This window comes from Triticum urartu, chromosome 2 (genome assembly GCF_003073215.2).
Source record: "Triticum urartu cultivar G1812 chromosome 2, Tu2.1, whole genome shotgun sequence".
In the NCBI taxonomy this organism is placed as follows: domain Eukaryota; kingdom Viridiplantae; phylum Streptophyta; class Magnoliopsida; order Poales; family Poaceae; genus Triticum; species Triticum urartu.
The window spans coordinates 187,447,003-187,466,128 of record NC_053023.1 but is presented as its reverse complement, the minus strand read 5'-3'; the positions used below and the strand labels follow the sequence as shown (position 1 = coordinate 187,466,128).

At 44.8% G+C, this 19,126-nt stretch overlaps 2 pseudogenes; one reads left to right on the top strand and one right to left on the bottom strand.

Annotated features, from left to right (window-relative positions):
- Nucleotides 1–1,592: 1,592 nt before the first annotated feature.
- On the bottom strand, nucleotides 1,593–18,756 carry LOC125535669 (annotated as a pseudogene).
- Nucleotides 8,640–8,778, top strand: LOC125541931 (annotated as a pseudogene).
- Nucleotides 18,757–19,126: the final 370 nt, after the last annotated feature.

Below are 19,126 nucleotides of genomic sequence, written 5' to 3'. Positions count from 1 at the left end.
GGTCAAATAAGAAGAGACAAAACCCTTCAAAATCAAGGGACCCATGCATGAGAATTTGAATTTTGGTTGAGTACGAGAAGATGCCAGTTTTGTAGATATGCTCATTAACTTTGACTGCTAGAAAATCTTGTTTGACCGAAAAACAGTGGTTTAGGGCTGACTCAACTAACAGTTCATTAGGTCTAACGGAGATCGGCAGGAAAATAACCCAGAACGGGTGTGTATGTTGGGTGTAATGCATGTGTGGCGTAAGCTGGAAGAAGTGATTAACATTAAGCATACGATAAAAGAAGCTAATACCAGGCCGTTGTCGACGCTCCTTGGATAGATCAAGAGTTGTGGACGCAGCTGGCCACAGTGCAGAAACGGCCGCCGGCGATGAGGAGGATGCGGTTCCAACAGACGATTGCAGTGGCAAGCCGGGAGGCAAGCAGCAGGTGGCACCTCGAGGCAGAGGCCATGGGAAACGGATCAACATGCCCAGCTTCCTGAAGTCGCCCATGGAAGAGATGAGCGAGGCAATGTCAGGCGACGCCACAGTGAAGGAGAAGCAAGAGTCTCCATCATCCGTGGCGTTGAAGAGATGGTGGATGCCGCCAAAGAGGCAGGCAAGGATGAGGCTCATCAAGAAGGCATCAAGGTCGAAAGGGAATTGGATGACACGCGCGTACATGCGGCATCCATGCAGCTGTGAGTGTGAGAGAATGGAGACCGGTGAGCGACATTGTGCCCAGGCGAACCGTTCGAAGTGATCACCCAGGTCATCTGGGATTTGGAGAAGCTGAGCAAGCGTCATGCATGTTGCCGTAGAGCGAGAAGGGGGTGAGAGCGGTGGCAAGGTCCTAGCGAAGGAGAAGGAGTATTTACGACAGCAGAGCGGTGCTTGGGCAAGGATGATCTCCGCTACGCGCGCAGAAGCAACATGGAAGCGAAAGATCAAGGGGGAGCATTGCGCAACGTAGAAGTGAGCGGCAGATCCACCCAGAACGGCCTGGAGTAGAGCAGGCACGACTAAGGCATTTAGGTGGTGGGTGGAATGGCTGAAGGTGATGTAGAGCGGCGAGGCGAGGTGGAGCGCCGGGGTGGTGATGGCGAGATGGAGGTAGTAGCAGCAGTCGTCTTCAAACTCCACTCCCATGGCATTGCCACAGCCCAGGAAGCATCGGAGCGCGACCTGCCCGGCCTTGACATAGGGCAGATCAAGGAAATGCGAAGGTGGTGGGGCGACAGTTGGGAGCAGCTCGTCGAGGGGGCAGGTGGAGAGGGCGAGACCAGCGGCGGGCGCGGGCTGGGCGGCGGCGTCCGGCGGGGAGGCCGGCGAGGATGGTGGAGCGGGGGCGGGAGCGGGGTCGGGAGCGGGAGGAGCGGGAGAAGCCATCGGATGAAATTGTCTTCACAGATTCTTGGGTTCAAAGTTACATTCTTGTGAGAAAAAGAGATAAAATTGGTTATTAATGAAAATGAAATCAAAATCGTAGGGCTGAGCTTCAAATCAAAGGGAGACTCAAGTTGAATTCATGAAATCAAAAGTGGACCTTCTCCAATTTTTATGAAGTTCACACTAACATTACACATTTACACACCAAAACAAATGACTGCAAAAAAATCACATTGGTCGTAACCATAAAAAATCACCTACAGAATTGTAAGCATCAGATCTGAAACCACACAAACAGACCAACATTCCCAGACAGAAATGCCATCAAAATCCAGCTAAAAACTCCCCAAAGAAACAAGGGTAAGACATCTAAATCTTTCCTGGGCAGAAGCAATCAATCAATACAATGCCCATGAATCAGAACTAGCGTAAGGTTCCCTAGCTTCTACTGCTAATAATGCACAATTATTACAAAATACGCTTCCTAGGTTGCACAAGGCCGAGCACCGTTCCATCCGTTATATGTACCTTCGAGGCGTTCCCAGATTTCCCCCGTAAATCAGGTGCTCGGGGGAGCTGAACTGGGTATCTTGAAATGCTTCTTTACATAGTGTGATGCCTCTGAATCATTTCTGTGGCACAGGACCCTCAGCAGGGTTTTGGAGTCACTTCCGAATTTGCTTTTGCCCCCTTGAGTAACTTCGCGCAGATCATCAATAAGCACACGGGTCTGGGATAAGAAATGACATCTAGTCATTTACAAATATGATTACAGCAAAACGCTACTCGATTTCTTATACTACAGCATCCCCAGTCCCAAGTCTTAACAACTCGACGGCACACTGCTGAGCTGTCTTTGATTCAATTATGGAATATTTTCTAGAATAGAACTGTAGCTAGTTTGAACAAAAAAGAAATCACTAAGTTCACTCTAGTAGGCATTTAAAGCATTATGCGTATAACTGGAGATATGACAAGGTCATTATAGATGATGCTCCTCAAAAAACAAATGATGCACTTGCTCTATCAGTATTAACCAATTCCTCCAAAAGGTTCATGAGAAATTTAATCCAAATTACCTCTTGCTTGATCAGATTTATTACAGGACGAACACGCGAGACCAAATTCTCAACAGTTCCACGAGGCAGCCCATCTCCGCCAGATATGAAGAATTCCTACAGCAGAAAAAGGGGTAACTTTTTTAGGTAAGCAAACAAGTAGTCAGTACGGGTTAAGACAACATTTTATTGGTCAGACAATAAAGATAAGGCAAGATTAAATATATGTTCCAGACACATGATAAGCATGTTCGTTATAGAATGATACAGCCACACACAAGATGTCCCTTGTATATACCTTAAGACAACAACATATTTATTGGTCGGACAATAAAGACAAGGCAAGATGTTCCAGACACAAAAAGCAGCCAAGATGTCTTCAGACAACAATTTATCCCCTCCCCCCTCCCGCGGCGCCGTGCTTTCGTGGGGTGCGGCGGCGCAGTGACGTGTGCTTGTGGCGGGGCGTGCGCGCGGGTTGGCGGACGTCGGCGGCCTGGGCTCGCGCTCGCAGCGCAGCGGCTGCGCGCGGGCGGCTTCTGGTGGTGGCGTGCTCCGCCTAGATCGGGTCGGGCCCCTGGCTCTGGCGCTGGTCTTGGCGGGCGGCGCGGGCCCTCCCGCGGCGCTCCCGCGAGCGCCTCGGGGGGAAACCCTAGCCGCCACCTCCCCATCCCCTCCTCCCGCCTCCTCCCCCGCCGCTGCCGGCAGGCGTCGCCGGGCGAAGCCCGGGGTGCGTTGGCGGCGGCGGGGCCTCTGCTCCCCTCTCGCTCGTCGCCTGGAGGCTGGCGCGGGACGTCCTTGACGAGCGGAGGCGCCGTGCTTTCGTGGGGTGCGGCGGCGCAGTGACGTGTGCTTGTGGCGGGGCGTGCGCACGGGTTGGCGGACGTCGGCGGCCTGGGCTCGCGCTCGCAGCGCGGCGGCTGCGCGCGGGCGGCTTCTGGTGGTGGCGTGCTCCGCCTAGATCGGGTCGGGCCCCTGGCTCTGGCGCTGGTCTTGGCGGGCGGCGCGGGATGGAGGCGGCGGCTACGGTCGCTGTTCTGGGCGTGGTCCGTGACTGCACAGCGTCGCTCCTGCTGTGCTATGGCGGATTCTCGATGCGGAGCGGGTGGGCGCCGGCGGCGGCTGGATCTGGCGTCTGTGCGTTTGCGGCTGGCTCGTGGTGGTCCTCCTAGTACTCCTCTTCGGCTGTGGACAACGTTCGGTCCGGCGCTCCCCCGTCATGGGCGGGTGGCTGGTTCTGGCCATTTGCGGATCTCGGTCGGGAGCCATGGCGGAGCGCCACTGGAGGTGGCGTGGGGGAGGCCATTGGTTAGGCCATTGGGAGGGAGGGGTGGCTCTGTCGCGATGAGGCCACCCATCTCCGGCGCGAGGATGCGCCGGTCGTGGACGAGGTCCGCTCCCTTTCCTCCCCCTTTCTCTGGCCTGGTGTCTCCTGGTGCCGGATTTGCTCTGGTTAGGCTGGTCATCGGCGGCTCCATTGATGGTTTGGATTGCTGGTCGACGCTCAGCTCATGCCCACGGAGGTGCTTTAGGGGATCTGGATGCCGGGCGGCGGCCCGGCTGGTGGGAGTTGCGGTGCTCGTGGGCGGGGCTCGCAGCTCAGGTGTTGGTCAGCCGTCATGGTTGCGTGGGCGGCGTGGCGGCTTGTGGTCGGTGTTCCGTGGCGGGGTGGAGTGTGTTGCCGGGGTGAAAACATTGTCTGATTTTGGTCAGACCGACGGAGGCGGCGTCTTTGGTCGTCGTCCCCTTCTTGAAGGCCTCGTCGCGGTTGCTTCGTGGCCTCCGCATATCTCCGGATGAAAATCTAGATCCTTTGGATCGGGCGGTGGTGGTGTTCTTGCGGCATGCCCTTACTGAAGGCACCGTCTTGGAGTTCTCGGGTCATCGGCGCTCAGCTTCGTCTCTTAGTGTGTTGCTTTGAGTGCTTCGGCCTCTCCTAGCGTTGCTTAATGTATATTTTGTGTGTGTTGGGAGTTGTCCAAAGTGGTGTTGCTGAACCTTAACATCCTTGTATCTTGCCTTGGGTGTGTTGTGGTGTGGTGTCGTGTTGTATGGCTCAAATTGTTCGCTGCTTTAGAATATAAAGCGGGGGAGACCTTTTTTCGTATGAATTTCAATTTTCAAGATCTTCCTCCAAAAGAGGGGCATCATTTGGAGAGAAGACACGTGTAGAACCTCCATCTAGTATTACCCGAACTAAGCCATCCTACCAAAATAGAAATTACGACTAAATTATAATCGAAACTTTTTACAGCATCTCACTGATTTCAACAGCCAAAATTATCACCAGGGATGCTTGCAGAAGCCCTGTAACCACACGATCTCGCAGTTGCTCCACAATGACGTCACAGAGTTGAGCAAGCACCTAAAGATTGAGCATTGACATCAAATAAATGCCAATTAGTTCGACAGAAGCTTAGTAGCTTACCAGCTAGACTACAAGTGGAAACCTTTAGAAAGAAATGCTAATAAATATGCTTGTCCAAAGTATGAGGTATCAGCATATGATTAGCATTTGGTGAAAACCGAAATTCTGACATAAAAACCATCCATAAGATTCCTCGCATGCAAACTTATGAACGTACCAAATCAAGCACTTCGACAATAGTGTCCAATCGAGCTTGCGAAACACCGTTTTTGTACATATTGTCGATGAATGGCTGTTGGAGGTCCCAAAATATGACCTGGCTTTAACCCTACGAAAGAAAAGATGCAAACTTCAACATTGACAAGGTATCAGCTTCCAAGTACCACTGCTGAGTGCATACACATTTTCTTACCTGTAAATTCACATACCCGATCAATAGCAGCATTGATTTCTCTTCTACTGCCATCAAATTGATTCTTCTGATTGGAGACTAGACTCTTTGACTTGCCGTTCACTGATCGTCCTAACACAGTCAAAATATTTTGAATATAAATGAATTAGTTTGATCTATGTGGACTAGACCAAACAGATTAAGTGGCAATCTTATCAGAGTATCCTACAGATAAACTGATTACTTTTTTAAAAATGCACACTTACTGATGTTAATTTTGTCATTTTGCCTTTTAGCCCACCGCTCACTTATGCTGTCCTCCAACTTGCCCAGCTGGCTTATAGCATACTGTTTGGATATTAACAAAAAAACTTCCAGTTCAGAAACTCTAAAAGTAATCAAAATGAACAAGAGAATAGCAAGAATATCAATTATCAAGAGAATGGCACGAGTCGTGTTGATGTAAATCATGGTTAAATAAAAAAGAATGCCATGGATCCTGTTGATGTAAATCATGGCAACAGCCAGTACCAGCTATTGACTCAATAGTAGAATACTGTGTCAAGTCCAGAGCATCAGCACAATCAATAGAAAATTTCTGTAATAATTCAATGTAAAATTACTGATAACCAATATTACTAATAATGCAACAACTTAATATTAACTACATTCAAAAGGGGAACAGCATCAAACCAGAAACCGTAAAAGATACAGCCAGTTACAAAAGATATATCTAATGTGACTGTAAGCTGTAGCAGGTTAGCAGCATAATTATAAACTCCATATCTGAAGTCTACAAATTTAAGGAAAACTGCTCCGGCGTAAGTGTCAACCATTCCAAAATATTCTATGAAAATTGCTATGTGTTTTTTCCTTCTCATTTACATCTTTGTGTACTAAAAATTGCCCAGGAACTTGGTAAGTCATTCTAAATTAACATAGCAGCATCAGTTGTAAGTAACAAACTCACATATAGACTGTTAAGCCGCACACATAGCTTTGACATCGTTAGTTGAACTATTTCACTCGATTTTCTCTCATCAACAGGTCTGACTTCCTGTATTTCCTTTTTTACGAAAGCTTTGATTCCATGCTCCTTTTTATATCGAGTAAGGACAGGAACAAGTGGAACTAAATCTTCTTTGTCAACTGCAAGCACACAAAAACCATTATCAATTAAGAGCTAGAGGAAATAAAGAGGGTTAAACCAAAGCATGAAGTTTAAAATAAATGAGATAGATATTTCTTTTGTCCATACTAGATACTATCTCAATTATACTATTTAGCAGGGACCATCCATCTAAAGCACAATTTTATAGGTTTGTGCTCTACAACAAGATAATATTTGACTTTAGAGCTACTTGACAGGAAATAAAAAAAAGGGCAGCCCGGTGCATGTAGCTCCCGCTTGCGCAGGGTCCGGGGAAGGGTCCGACCACTTTGGGTCTATTGTACCCAGTCTTTCCCTACATTTCTGTAGGAGGCTGTTTCTAAGATTTGAACCCGTGACCTCATGGTCAAAAGGCAGCAGCTTTACCACTGCGCCAAGGCTCCCCTTCACTTGACAGGAAATAAAGGTGAGAAAAATATATAAACGTCCAGCAAGATAAACAGAAAGGTACTTAAGGAGAAAGAAAATGGTGATGATACAAACCTATGGGTTGAGTAACAAGTTGTGTATAAATTTGAAATGCCTTGTCGATACCACGACAGAAGCTATTTAATTCCCCAATTCGCATAGGAACCTTAAATGCAAAAAATTGATCTGCAGTCTGCAATAGTTCACAAGTGATCATTTCTTTCACAAAGACAGCTCATTTATTAAGTAAAACATTATATTTTAAACCATTAAGACGTGTACATCACTCTGAAATATTGTGGCATAGAAGAGAAACAACCTTAGAGATTAACCTATAAGGAGAAATTAATGAACACAAAATTAAAGAGATAATGGAGGACAGAAGCAACACCTCTTCTATGATTCTATAGACTTCAACAATAGAACCCCCATGGCGTTGTTGAGGGGATATAGGATCCCAAGTCTGTCAAACATAAAATTTTAGCATAGAGAAAATGGTGCAGAAAATTTATAAGAACACTCGATGAGTACCAAAGTAATGTTAGGAAGCAAAGACAGGTGGCAGGGGAAAAGAATATATTGTAACAAGTGGCAGTAAAACAAAATGCTCTAGCATACCCAGTAAGATGCTTACACAAACTCAAAAGCAGAGTCATATATAAAAAGAAATGTGCTAACCTCTTGTTCAGCAGCCCTTTTAACCCAAGTTTCAACTCTCTCCAGTTGCCCATTCACCCAGCGTAAAACAACCGTGCCCGATTTACTTTCAATCTGAGATAAACAAAAAGGCAGCAAATCAAGATAAACACAGCAAGAAGCCTCAATGCAATAATGGATGCTAAAGAGGGGGGGGGGCATGACTATAGCATGTCAATTGTCAAGGTGACACCCAAGCAATTTGTGTTTTTGTGATTGATTCTAGTTGAGGAAAGAAAAGATCTAACCTCATAAGGAACTAGCTTTTGTCTACATAGACTATCCAAACCATCGTCACCCACAACAGAAGCCTGTTAGAACACAAGTTGTATAGGGATAGGAAAGTAGTTTAACTTGTATCTCTGTCTATCTCTTCTTCTCTCCCTTATCTTCTGTAACCTCTCGAGAGGATCATGATCGATCTCTCAGAACTTGTACATCAAGGCATTGGCCATATATATACATTGCGGCCCGAGACAAAGGGTTCTACGCTTCCTCATATGGTTATCAGAGCCCTTCCTCTCGTACGTCTAGCCCTCGAGAAGGAATCAATCTAGTTGATCGAGAAAAAGAGAGAAACCGAGATCGAGTAGAGAGGAAATCATGGCAGGCACCACGCCGTCCACCGCTGCATCCACCACGCCCGCATCCACCATGAGCACTTTGTCTACCTTGTCCACATCTTCCACCTTTGCATCATCCTCTACCTCTAGCAGCCCGCCCTCTCTCGGTCCGCCTCCATCAGAGAAGCTCACAAGGACGAACTTCCTCCTCTGGAAGGCTGTCGTGCTACCCCAGATCAAGGGGGCACAGATGGAGCACTTCCTCGACGCCGCAAGTCCGGCGCCCCTTGCCACCATCACTGTCACCGACGATGGGAAGGAACAGCAGGTCTTCAACTACGCCAGGCCGATCTGGTTTGCGCAGCAGCAACAGGTCCAAGGTACCTCATGGGGTCTCTGTCTCGAGAGGTCCTCGGTCAAGTTGCAATGCTCCAGACGCCGGCCGAGGTATGGAACTCCATCCATGCCATGTTTGCTGCGCAAACACAAGCCCAGAAGATCAACACGAGGATGGCGCTCACCAATCTGCAGAAAGGTAATTTAACCATGGCAGAATATCTTGGGAAAATTAAAACCCTTATAGATGAAGTTGCCTGCACCGGTGCACCGCTTGGAGACGCCGAGATCATCTCCCACGTCATAGTCGGCCTCGACATCGACTACAACCTTGTGATCTCGGCTCTGGCTGCGCGGGTCGAACCTGTTACGGTTCAAGAGCTGTATAGTCAGCTCCTGAGCTTTGACGCCCGCCTCAGCATGCTTCAAGGAGGAAATCTGCGCCAGTCTTCTGTCAACGCTGCCTCCCGCGGACGTGGCCGTGGGCGTGGACAGCAAGGGCGTGGACGCGGGCACAACAGCGGCGGCGGGCGCAGTGGTAACCAGGGCTAGGCTCGCTCTGGTGGTGGTAACCGCGGCGGCGGTGATCGCGGCGGCGGCTACAACAACAGCTACAATGGTGGCTACAACAACAACAACAACAACAACAGTCGGCGACCTAGATGTCAGTTGTGCAAGAAACCGGGCCATGAAGTCATTGACTGCTGGCACCGGTATGATGAGGACTTCGTGCCCGATGCATGGCACGCTGCTGCAGCCATGCGGGAGCACGGCGGAGCTGATGGTGACACGGTACGGTACGCTGATTCTGGAGCTACTGACCATGTCACAAACGAGTTAGAGAAGCTTGCCCTCCGAGAGAGGTACCACGACAATGACCAGATTCACACCGCAAGCAGTGGATGTATGGACATTCTTCATATTGGTCAATCTTCTATTAATTCCCCTAGTCTTAAACGTGATCTTGTCCTTAAAGATGTCCTTCATGTTCCACAAACCGATAAAAACCTAGCTTCCATGTCTCGCTTAACCTCCGACAATAATGTTTTCTTTGAAACTCATCCTACCTATTTTTTCATAAAGGATCGGGCAACGAGGGAGCTCATCCATCACGGTAGATGCATTGGAGGATTATACCCCATCACATCAAGAGTCTTTGATCGAAAGCGTCATCGTCAAGTTCATTCTGCCATCAAGCCCTCCTTAGCCAAGTGGCACCAAAGATTAGGGCATCCTTCTTCAAATATAGTCAAGCAAGTAGTCAATAAAGGCAATCTTTCATTGTCACGTAGTTCCGAAAGTGAGTCAGTTTGTGAAGCTTGTCAATGTGCAAAGAGTCACCAACTTCCTTATCCTCTGTCAAATAGTATGTCTCATGCTCCTTTAGAGATTATTTTCAGTGATGTATGGGGTCATGCAAGAGATTCTTTTGGTAGAAAGAAATACTATGTCAGTTTCATTGATGATTATAGCAAATTCACCTGGATATATTTGCTTAAATTCAAATCTGAAGTCTTTTCTGTTTTTCAAGAGTTCCAAAAACTTGTGGAAAGACAATTTGATAGAAAAGTCCTTGCAGTCCAAAGTTACTGGGGAGGAGAGTATGAGAAACTCAACTCCTTCTTTCGTAGCATTGGCATTATTCATCATGTTTCCTGTCCCCATGCCCATCAACAGAACGGTTCAGCCGAACGAAAACATCGTCATATTGTGGAAGTTGGTTTGTCTCTTTTAGCTCATGCATCAATGCCACTCAAATATTGGGATGAGGCTTTTATCACGGCTACTTATCTTATCAATCATCTGCCTAGTCGAGTCATTGGCAACACTACTCCGGAACGTTTGTTTCACCAAAAACCATACTATAGTTCTCTCAAATTTTTTGGGTGTGCTTGTTACCCAAATTTGCGTCCCTACAATCGCCATAAGCTTGAGCTTAGGTCCACACAATGTGTGTTTCTTGGCTATAGTAATCTTCATAAAGGATACACATGTCTAGAAATCTCATCAGGCTGTATCTATATTTCTCGTGATGTCATTTTTGATGAAACATTGTTTCCCTTTGCTAAACTTCATCCTAATGGCAGAGCTCTTTTGCGTGCTGAAATCTCCCTCCTTTCCGATCCTCTGTCTTCTTCTGATCATGGGGGTGAATTAATCAGAACTGATCATGTGGAAAATTCCATGGAAAATTTTGAATATGGTGTTGATTGTGCAGCAACAGGGCATGATTTTATGTGTATAGACGCAGCCAAGACAGGATCATCCCAGGCAGATTCGCCTGCAATTGCGTGATCCGAGGCAACTGTGCGATCCGAGGCTGATTCGCGTCGTAGTCTGCCGGACGCGGGATCGCAGGAGGATCGCCTCGCGTCTCCCGCGGCAACCCACACGGTGGCCGACAACTCTCCAGGCGTGGAGCCCACCAACTCGCATGGGAGCGACTCGCCCCGTGCCACGAGTCCCGATGCTGCTAGCGAGGGGGAGAGCGCGTCTGCTCCTGTGTCGGATGAGGATCCGGTCGGATCTTCTATGGACGATGCTTCTGCTGCAGAACCAGATTTTTCGGGATCTTCTGTTGCCAGACCTACAGCAACACCAGTTCCCCTCTGTCATACATGGTCTCGGTCAGGTATTGTCAAGGAAAAGAAGTATACGGATGGTACAATCAGGTATGATAAACTTAAGCGTGCCTTTCTCACAAGTATTGGTGAACCAACAAATTTGCATGATGCTCTTGCACACAAGGATTGGAAGAAGGCTTTGGATGTTGAATATGATGCACTTATTCAAAACAAAACCTGGCGATTAGTTCCACCAAAGAGGGATGCCAATGTGATTGATTGTAAATGGGTATATAAAATTAAGAAAAAAGCTGATGGAAGCATAGACAGATACAAAGCTAGGCTAGTTGCAAAAGGGTTTAAACAAAGGTTTGGTATAGATTATGAGGATACCTTTAGCCCTGTTATTAAAATAGCTACTATTCGGCTTGTGTTGTCTATTGCTATTTTCAGAGGTTGGAGCCTACGATAGCTAGACGTTCAGAACACGTTTCTTCATGGTGTTCTTGAGGAAGAAGTGTTCATGCGGTAGCCACCAGGATATGAAAACAAAAATACACCACATTATGTCTGTAAGTTGGACAAAGCGTTGTATGGGTTAAAACAGGCCCCAAGAGCCTGGTACTCAAGGCTAAGTACACAGTTACAAAAGCTTGGGTTTACACCATCAAAGGCTACAATAAGAACAATGTTACTATATTTGTTCTTGTCTATGTTGATGATATAATTGTTGCCAGTTTAAGCTCAGATGCTACAACTTGTCTGCTTAAGGATTTAAAGCTGGAGTTTGCTCTTAAAGACTTAGGAGATCTACATTACTTTCTTGGAATTGAGGTCAAGAAGGTAAAGGATGGCATACTTCTTACACAACAAAAATATACCACTGATATTCTCAGAAGGGTAGGTATGGAAAAGTGTAAGCTAGTCAGTACACCTATCTCTACTTCACAAAAACTTACTGTTGAAAGTGGAGAAGCACTTGGGTCAGATGATGCAACAAATTATAGAAGCATTGTAGGTGCATTACAGTACTTGACTCTTACACGTCCTGATATTTCATATTCTGTTAACAAAGTATGTCAATACTTGCATGCTCCTACTACTTCTCATTGGACAACGGTCAAAAGGATTTTGAGGTATCTCAAGTTTACGGAGGGACTTGGTCTTCAGATTGTCAAGTCGTCATCTATGCTTGTGTCAGCTTACTCTGATGCAGATTGGGCAGGGTGTGCTAATGATAGAAGGTCCATAGGTGGTTTTGCTGTATTTCTGGGAACAAACCTTGTGTCATGGAGTGCAAGAAAACATGCAACAGTCTCAAGGTCAAGCACTGAGGCTGAGTATAAATCTTTGGCTAATGCAACAGCTGAAGTAATGTGGATTCAGACATTGTTACATGAACTTGGAATTAAAGTTCCACAGGATGCAAGACTATGGTGTGATAACATTGGTGCAACCTATCTTTCAGCTAATCCTGTTTTTCATGCACGGAAAAAACATATTGAAGTTGATTTTCACTTTGTCAGAGAAAGAGTGACGCGCAAACTGCTTGATATAAGGTTTATTCCAACAGGTGATCAAATCGCTGATGGATTCACAAAGCCTCTGACAATGAGGAGGTTAGATGATTTCAAGTACAATCTCAACCTTGACAAATAGGGTTTAGATTGAGGGGGAGTGTTAGAACACAAGTTGTATAGGGATAGGAAAGTAGTTTAACTTGTATCCCTGTCTATCTCTTCTTCTCTCCCTTATCTTCTGTAACCTCCCGAGAGGATCATGATTGATCTCTCAGAACTTGTACATCAAGGCATTGGCCATATATATACATTGCGGCCTGAGACAAATGGTTCTACGCTTCCTCATAAAGCCATCACTGACATTATGTACTGCTCCAAAGAATCAGCTGCCGGAAATACGAAAACTACGTCCTCCGTAAGATGCTCAGTGTGCTCAAGAAAATGTCCCTACCACAACAACTTAACATAAGTGTGCAGCTTCACAAGGTTATGATGGATTTAACAGTTATTTATTATAACTTACCAATTTGTTTCCATACAGTTTATGGAGAAGGGAAGCAGAAAGAACTGCTGCCTGTGGATGCCATCTTGACAAAACTGGGGAAAAATGTTTGTCTCTATCTTCAAAAGCTTCTTTGTCTCCTCGGCTAGAGATGCTAAAACATGCTCATGTGATGTGTCTGCTTTAATCTCTACGGAATGTGCAATCTGAAACAAAACAAAAAATAATCCATAGTGTTGACATATAGATGGAACTAGAAAAGTACATGACCTATACAGCTATAGATTGCACTATATGGATATAGATGGCGATGTCCACTTGAGTTGCAGACATGGGTTTCCAATCCATTACACTAAAAAACTAATGATCTGACCAGAAAAAAGTTACAATTAACGGTACAAATATGAAGATATAGAGTCTAGCATTTATATCATTTGATATGCAGATGAAACCACGTGCTTAAACTCTTATACGCACGTAGAACATGAATATTGCATAGAAGGCCGCATGTCATACTGACTTTTCACTTTTGAGGAATACAGTGACCAGGAAAAGACCAGAACAAATCCTCTAGACCAATTGCCAAAAAGCATACACAAAATTTGGGGCAAAGAACCAAAATACGGTCCTACTAAATATAAGAGAGGTCATGCCACATTCAAATATACAAAGTGATCGAACACTTCTAACTGCAAAGAATCTCGCCAACGGTAGCAATAACATAAATTTCTAGAGTGAAGATGATCAAATACAACATGACAAATCTAAGATACATGTATACTCTAATGGACTAACATTCAAGGTCTACATAAGCAGGCATGGGTGAATAAGTGATCTTATTATATCCATCTCATGGTAAAATGAGAGAAATACATCAGGAAAGAATGAAAATCAGCAGTATTAGTGCTACACTACAAAAGAATAATTGCAGCTGCAAATAAGGTCACCTTCATGAAAGCACTTTTGACAGAAGAAGTGATGTAACGGTCAATCTGGTCTCGATCAGGTGACTCAATTGCTTGATGCAGAAAAGCAAATGCGGTGCCAAATCAGATTTGTATGTATGTGCAAACGCTAAATTTCTGATTTTCCACATTCTGCACTGCTTGCTATTTGAGAACAAAAGGTTGCTACTATATACTAGCACAAGTTAGAAGACGAGAAGTGCGGTGGTTAGAGACCATTTTGTGAGGAACACTACTAGATTTGTTTGTACTTAAGTGACTTTTGCTCAAGAAATGCCTGGAAGCGTTGGTGCTCATACGTACACTAGCCATAGGCAGACGGTCCGACTTTTAGATTAAAAAGGTACGTTGGATGAGAAATGAAGGATTGAATGTAAAGCTTCAGCACCTTGTCATTTTCTTCACCAAGGATTCACCTAGTAAGCATTGCTACTGTTACGATATCAACCATCATACTGGAACCCTGCAGATTTAAAGACAAATTTAATGTGGGAAAAAAATAAGACCGTCATTACAAACAAAAATAAGAGGTGAACAGGTCCACTAGAATCTACACTAGCTTAGAGATAGCAGATCCCAAATGGTAGTCTGAACAGAGCAGAAATAGCAACATGCATGGTGGGAGTGAGGGTGTTCGGTCCTGTTATGAATAGTGAGTTCAAGGACAACAAACTCCTCTACCATTACATGCTGCCATTCCTGATGAAGAACATCGCAGAAAAAAGTCAGCTCGGCAAGAGGCCACGCCTGCAAAAACCAAGGTGGTCAATAGGCGTACCGGGACGAGCGTGAAGGGCATACTGAGGAGAAGGTGGTGCATCAGGAAAAGATGATGCCTCACTAGGAGAAGGTTAGTTGGACTTGGCAAGCAATGGCTTGTAGGCAGCAAACTGGGTATTGCACGACTCCATAACCTCATCATGATGATCAAGTGCATGCTTGTGAGCATCCTTAGCAGCCTTCTTTTTCTGAGCATCTTTCTCTTTAGCAGTACCATGCGTGGTAGGGAAAGGAAGGCATGCACTGCACCTTAGCAGTAAGAATATCTCAGTCACTGATTGGATATGAAGGTGCACGTGAATGACCATGCCATGGTAATTAATACCATCGAAGATCACCAGGCGGAGGGGTACAGAGACATTGCCCAATTAAGAACTAGAAGATGGCATTTTTGTAAGAGCATCTACATATAGACAGGGCACTTTGAAAATAGAGCAGAATGTCTGCTCGGCAACCTGAGGAAGAGGGTTGCAGCAGCAGAGCTCGGGAGAGCAGGAGCATGGAAGCTCAGCAGAAACAGAGGGCAGATATAGCGTGGTGAAAAGCAGTGGCCGTTAGAAAAGAAACCGACATGGTACAGATGGCATGGTGGCTGTGCACACTCGTGGCGTGCAGAAGAACACAGAGGAGAGGGAATCAACCAGATCGATCTTAAAGGAGCCAAGTGAAACAAACAAAAAATTGAACCTTAGAAGCCAGCTCTTCATACCATGATATGAATAATGACTTAATCTATTCCACGGACTCTAGGTCTAATACATACATGTACATGAGAGGAGATAAAGTAGGAATTCTAGGACAAAAGGAATATTATAAAGAGTACTACAACAACATCATAACCTCCATTTAGTGTATACTCCCTCCGTTCCAAAATAGATGACCCAACTTTGTACTAAAATTAGTATAAAGTTGAGTCATCTATTTTGGAACGGAGGGAGTAGTTCATATAGTGCTTATTTAGATCAATAAATCAACCATAAGAACTAACTACAGTAAGCATAAAACCTCAGATTCTTCAATCTTTCTGAAAAGATTTCTTAGCTCATTGACTTTTCGACCTAACTCTCCAAATCCAACAACAGGATGGTTTATTAGGCCCTCCTCCAGCATGTTCAGCTAAGCAAAGATATAAGCAGACCTTATATCGTTAAGTCATGCAGGTATGGTTCAAAATCATTAAAGCACAAATGGATGGCTAACCTGTCTTTTCTGCCAACGAAGATATGCCTTCATGTTGGAAAATTCAGCTCTAGATATACAACACAGTAGTTCCAGTGGTATCAAGAGATTGTCCATCCGTTTTCCAACTTTACCCACCATAGCATTGAGTAGCCCCTGTCTAGTCCTAATATCCATGGACTCCGTTATCTATTCAAAAGCAGAGGGGTGAAGGAGGTAAGATGTAAGATTAGCATTCTGAGTATCTTTATTAAATTTGGTTGTTCACAAAAATATATAAAAGGAACAGTAACCTTAAACTCAACGAGTTGTACTATATGCAGTTTCAAATAGCAAAAGGGATTTGCAAGCTACTAATGTTGAAATGTACAAATATAATTTCAAGTGAGTGAAATAAATATATAGTACAGAACAACAGAAAACACAAAGGCGCAATTTTGTCTTTCAATTTATTAACCAGGAACAGAGGCAAGACAAGTCACCTCAAGTTGGGCTCTCAAGATTTCAAGCAAGCCAACTAAACCTGGTTGCCGGTGAGTTTGCGATTCAGCACTTTCACTCTTACTACGGCCAAGTTTCCTCATTAATCTGTGTCTCTTCTCTTTCTTCTTTTCTTTGGTTGGAACTATAAGCCCCCTATAAGCAGTAGAAATAGGTTAAGTACTATGATAATCTTGGAAACTATTATCTTCTAATGAAAACACTATGTTCGACACAGTGAACTGCATAGGCCTACCCTGAAGCACCAGCAGCAGCAACAAGGATTTCATATGCTGTTTCACGAAGATCATCATCTGTGATACCTGGAAGATCAAGACAGATGTTGTTTTTCAATAACTTTCTTTAGCCGATAGTTCAGAATTCAGAGTCAAACAAAGAGATCAATGATGGCCTAGTTATATCACTAACTAAAGCAAACGCCTTAAGTTCTTTTATCCAAATAGTTTAATATTACAAATTAACATGTTTAAGAAGTAACTGAAGCGAATAATGACAACCCAGTTATTGTTCCAATAACGAAAGTGAACACCTTCATGTGATTCAATAAACTAAAGAAAGCAATAGTGCATCACTAGCAAGTTATGAGGAGACAACTAACAAAATGCATGTAAAGGCAAAAGGGACAGATAGAAGATCATCGAAATTGTCTGTAGTAGCAATAGCATGATAATTATTGTATTAGAACATAAGGCATGGCTAGTTAAGTTCAATCTATTATCAGGCATGCAATACTGATAGTTGCCAATTAATAACTATTACCTGTTTCAAATAATGGTAAGCGCAAGGATAGATCATTGGCATCAGTTTGATGCCTCCTAGAAGCCCTGCGACTATCGAATTCACCTTCATCATCCTCAAAGTCTTCAATGTCATCTATGGTTAATTCCTTCTCGGTGGGAGAGTCCAATGATAGTGATTTTGGTAAGTTTGCAAATGATGATGGCACATCAATTTGTGGTTGTTCAACAACTGGTGGTGGTACCACAACTGGTGATGGTACAGTGGCAGGGACAGGGGGTGGTTCTCTTGTTGGTGCTGATCCAGAATATTCAGGTCTTGTAAGTAAATAGAACCCTTCGACATCTCCTGTGTTATCCTGAAAAAAAAAGTTGAGGTATATGAAAACTCAATGGTAGTGAATTTTAATGACTCTGATCATGGTCTGCAAAACAAATGAACTAAGCATGTAGCCCAAAGTGAAAATTTCAACACTGAAATTGGGAAGATTATATAAAAATGCACATATGAGGAGCCGTTTGGTATCCATGGGCATTCAGCAGAATGATCAGTAAAGTAATACAGGCGGTGCTATCATGAATGTTTGAAATTCCTAAATCATATTGTTCCTCCTTTGCCAAATGGTAATTTTTAGAAAAAAAATACAATACATAAAGAAACCTCAAGTATAAACTCATGGCATATGGGTAATCAAGGCTGTCATGATAAAGCCGGATGGCATCTCCAAGGTCAAGTGGATCCCCATCAAAAGATCATCAGTACACATATAAGGAGACAAGTGAGATACTTGAATTAGGCTACAACTACTTCACCTTTCTTAGCGCAATTGAGGACGTAATCAACACTGACTTGATCGATATCCACATCGTCCAGAGAGATAGCACCGGCGTCATTACAACTTTCTTGATCAAGTTGCCAGAAAGGATGTAATTGAGAAACACATGGCGATCACGGCGATAATGTTGTAGCAGCTCAACAGGATTTTCTCTGGTCAAGTTGAAACATGGTGAACTTAGTTTACAACACAAGCTTAACGCCGCCTATAAATGGAAGGATGCTTGTTCTGAAGCGATCATTACTCGTCCATATTGCATGCAAGGGAGACAAAAATCTAAGGATGGACTACCAACTGCTTGCCATTGGCGCAATGAACCTGCAAATAAAACAAAATAAAATCCATTGTCAATTACATGATGTGGGAAGCGGATGGAAAACGTTAGCTCGAGTGTTTACGATGAAAACAGTGAGTGCACTGCAAATTGTGTCCTACAGTTGGCACATTGTGTGTGTCCAAAGCAAAGCATGAACCAAAGCTAGCCGTCAGCTCGCTCTAGATTTTGATAGTTGAACCAACGGGCAAAGATGAAGGAGAAGAAGAGGCGCGTACTGAGTACTACTGGCCGAGAGGCTTCGGGGGGTGAGGGGAGGACCTCGCCGGCGATGGAGATCCAGGCGAAGAGAGGGGTTGCTGCGATGGAGAGAGGTGGGGATGTGAAGGAGGGTAAGGTGGAGTGGCGGCGGTGGAGAGATCCAGAGGTGGGTGGGATGCGGCGGTAGAGATCCGGAGGGGACGCGGCTGGGGTTATCCGGGAAAAGGCAGCAGCGGAGTTCAGAGTGCAGGCCATCAGACTTGAGAGAAGAAGGGGAAGGAGGGGCCAGACGGGCAGCAACACAAAGACGTTCCTGTCCCCATGGCAAACTTGAAATTCGTGCCGAACCGTTCTGGAGGCGAGCCAAACTTCTCGTGGTGCTGGGTTTTTTTAGAAAATCTCGCCAGGACTTTATTGATCAGCTAAGATGTTCATAGGGATTACAATTGGGTCATGCTGGATGCCCAACCACATATACCTCCCAGCAGGAAGCAAAACCCCAAATCTAGCGAGTCTATGAGCCTCATAATTCGACTCTCGAGGTTCAAAAGAAAAATTACAAGCGGTGAATAAAGTAGAAGTTTGTAAGATCTCTCTGATTATAATGCCATAGTCTCCTCCAGCTCTTTGATGGATGT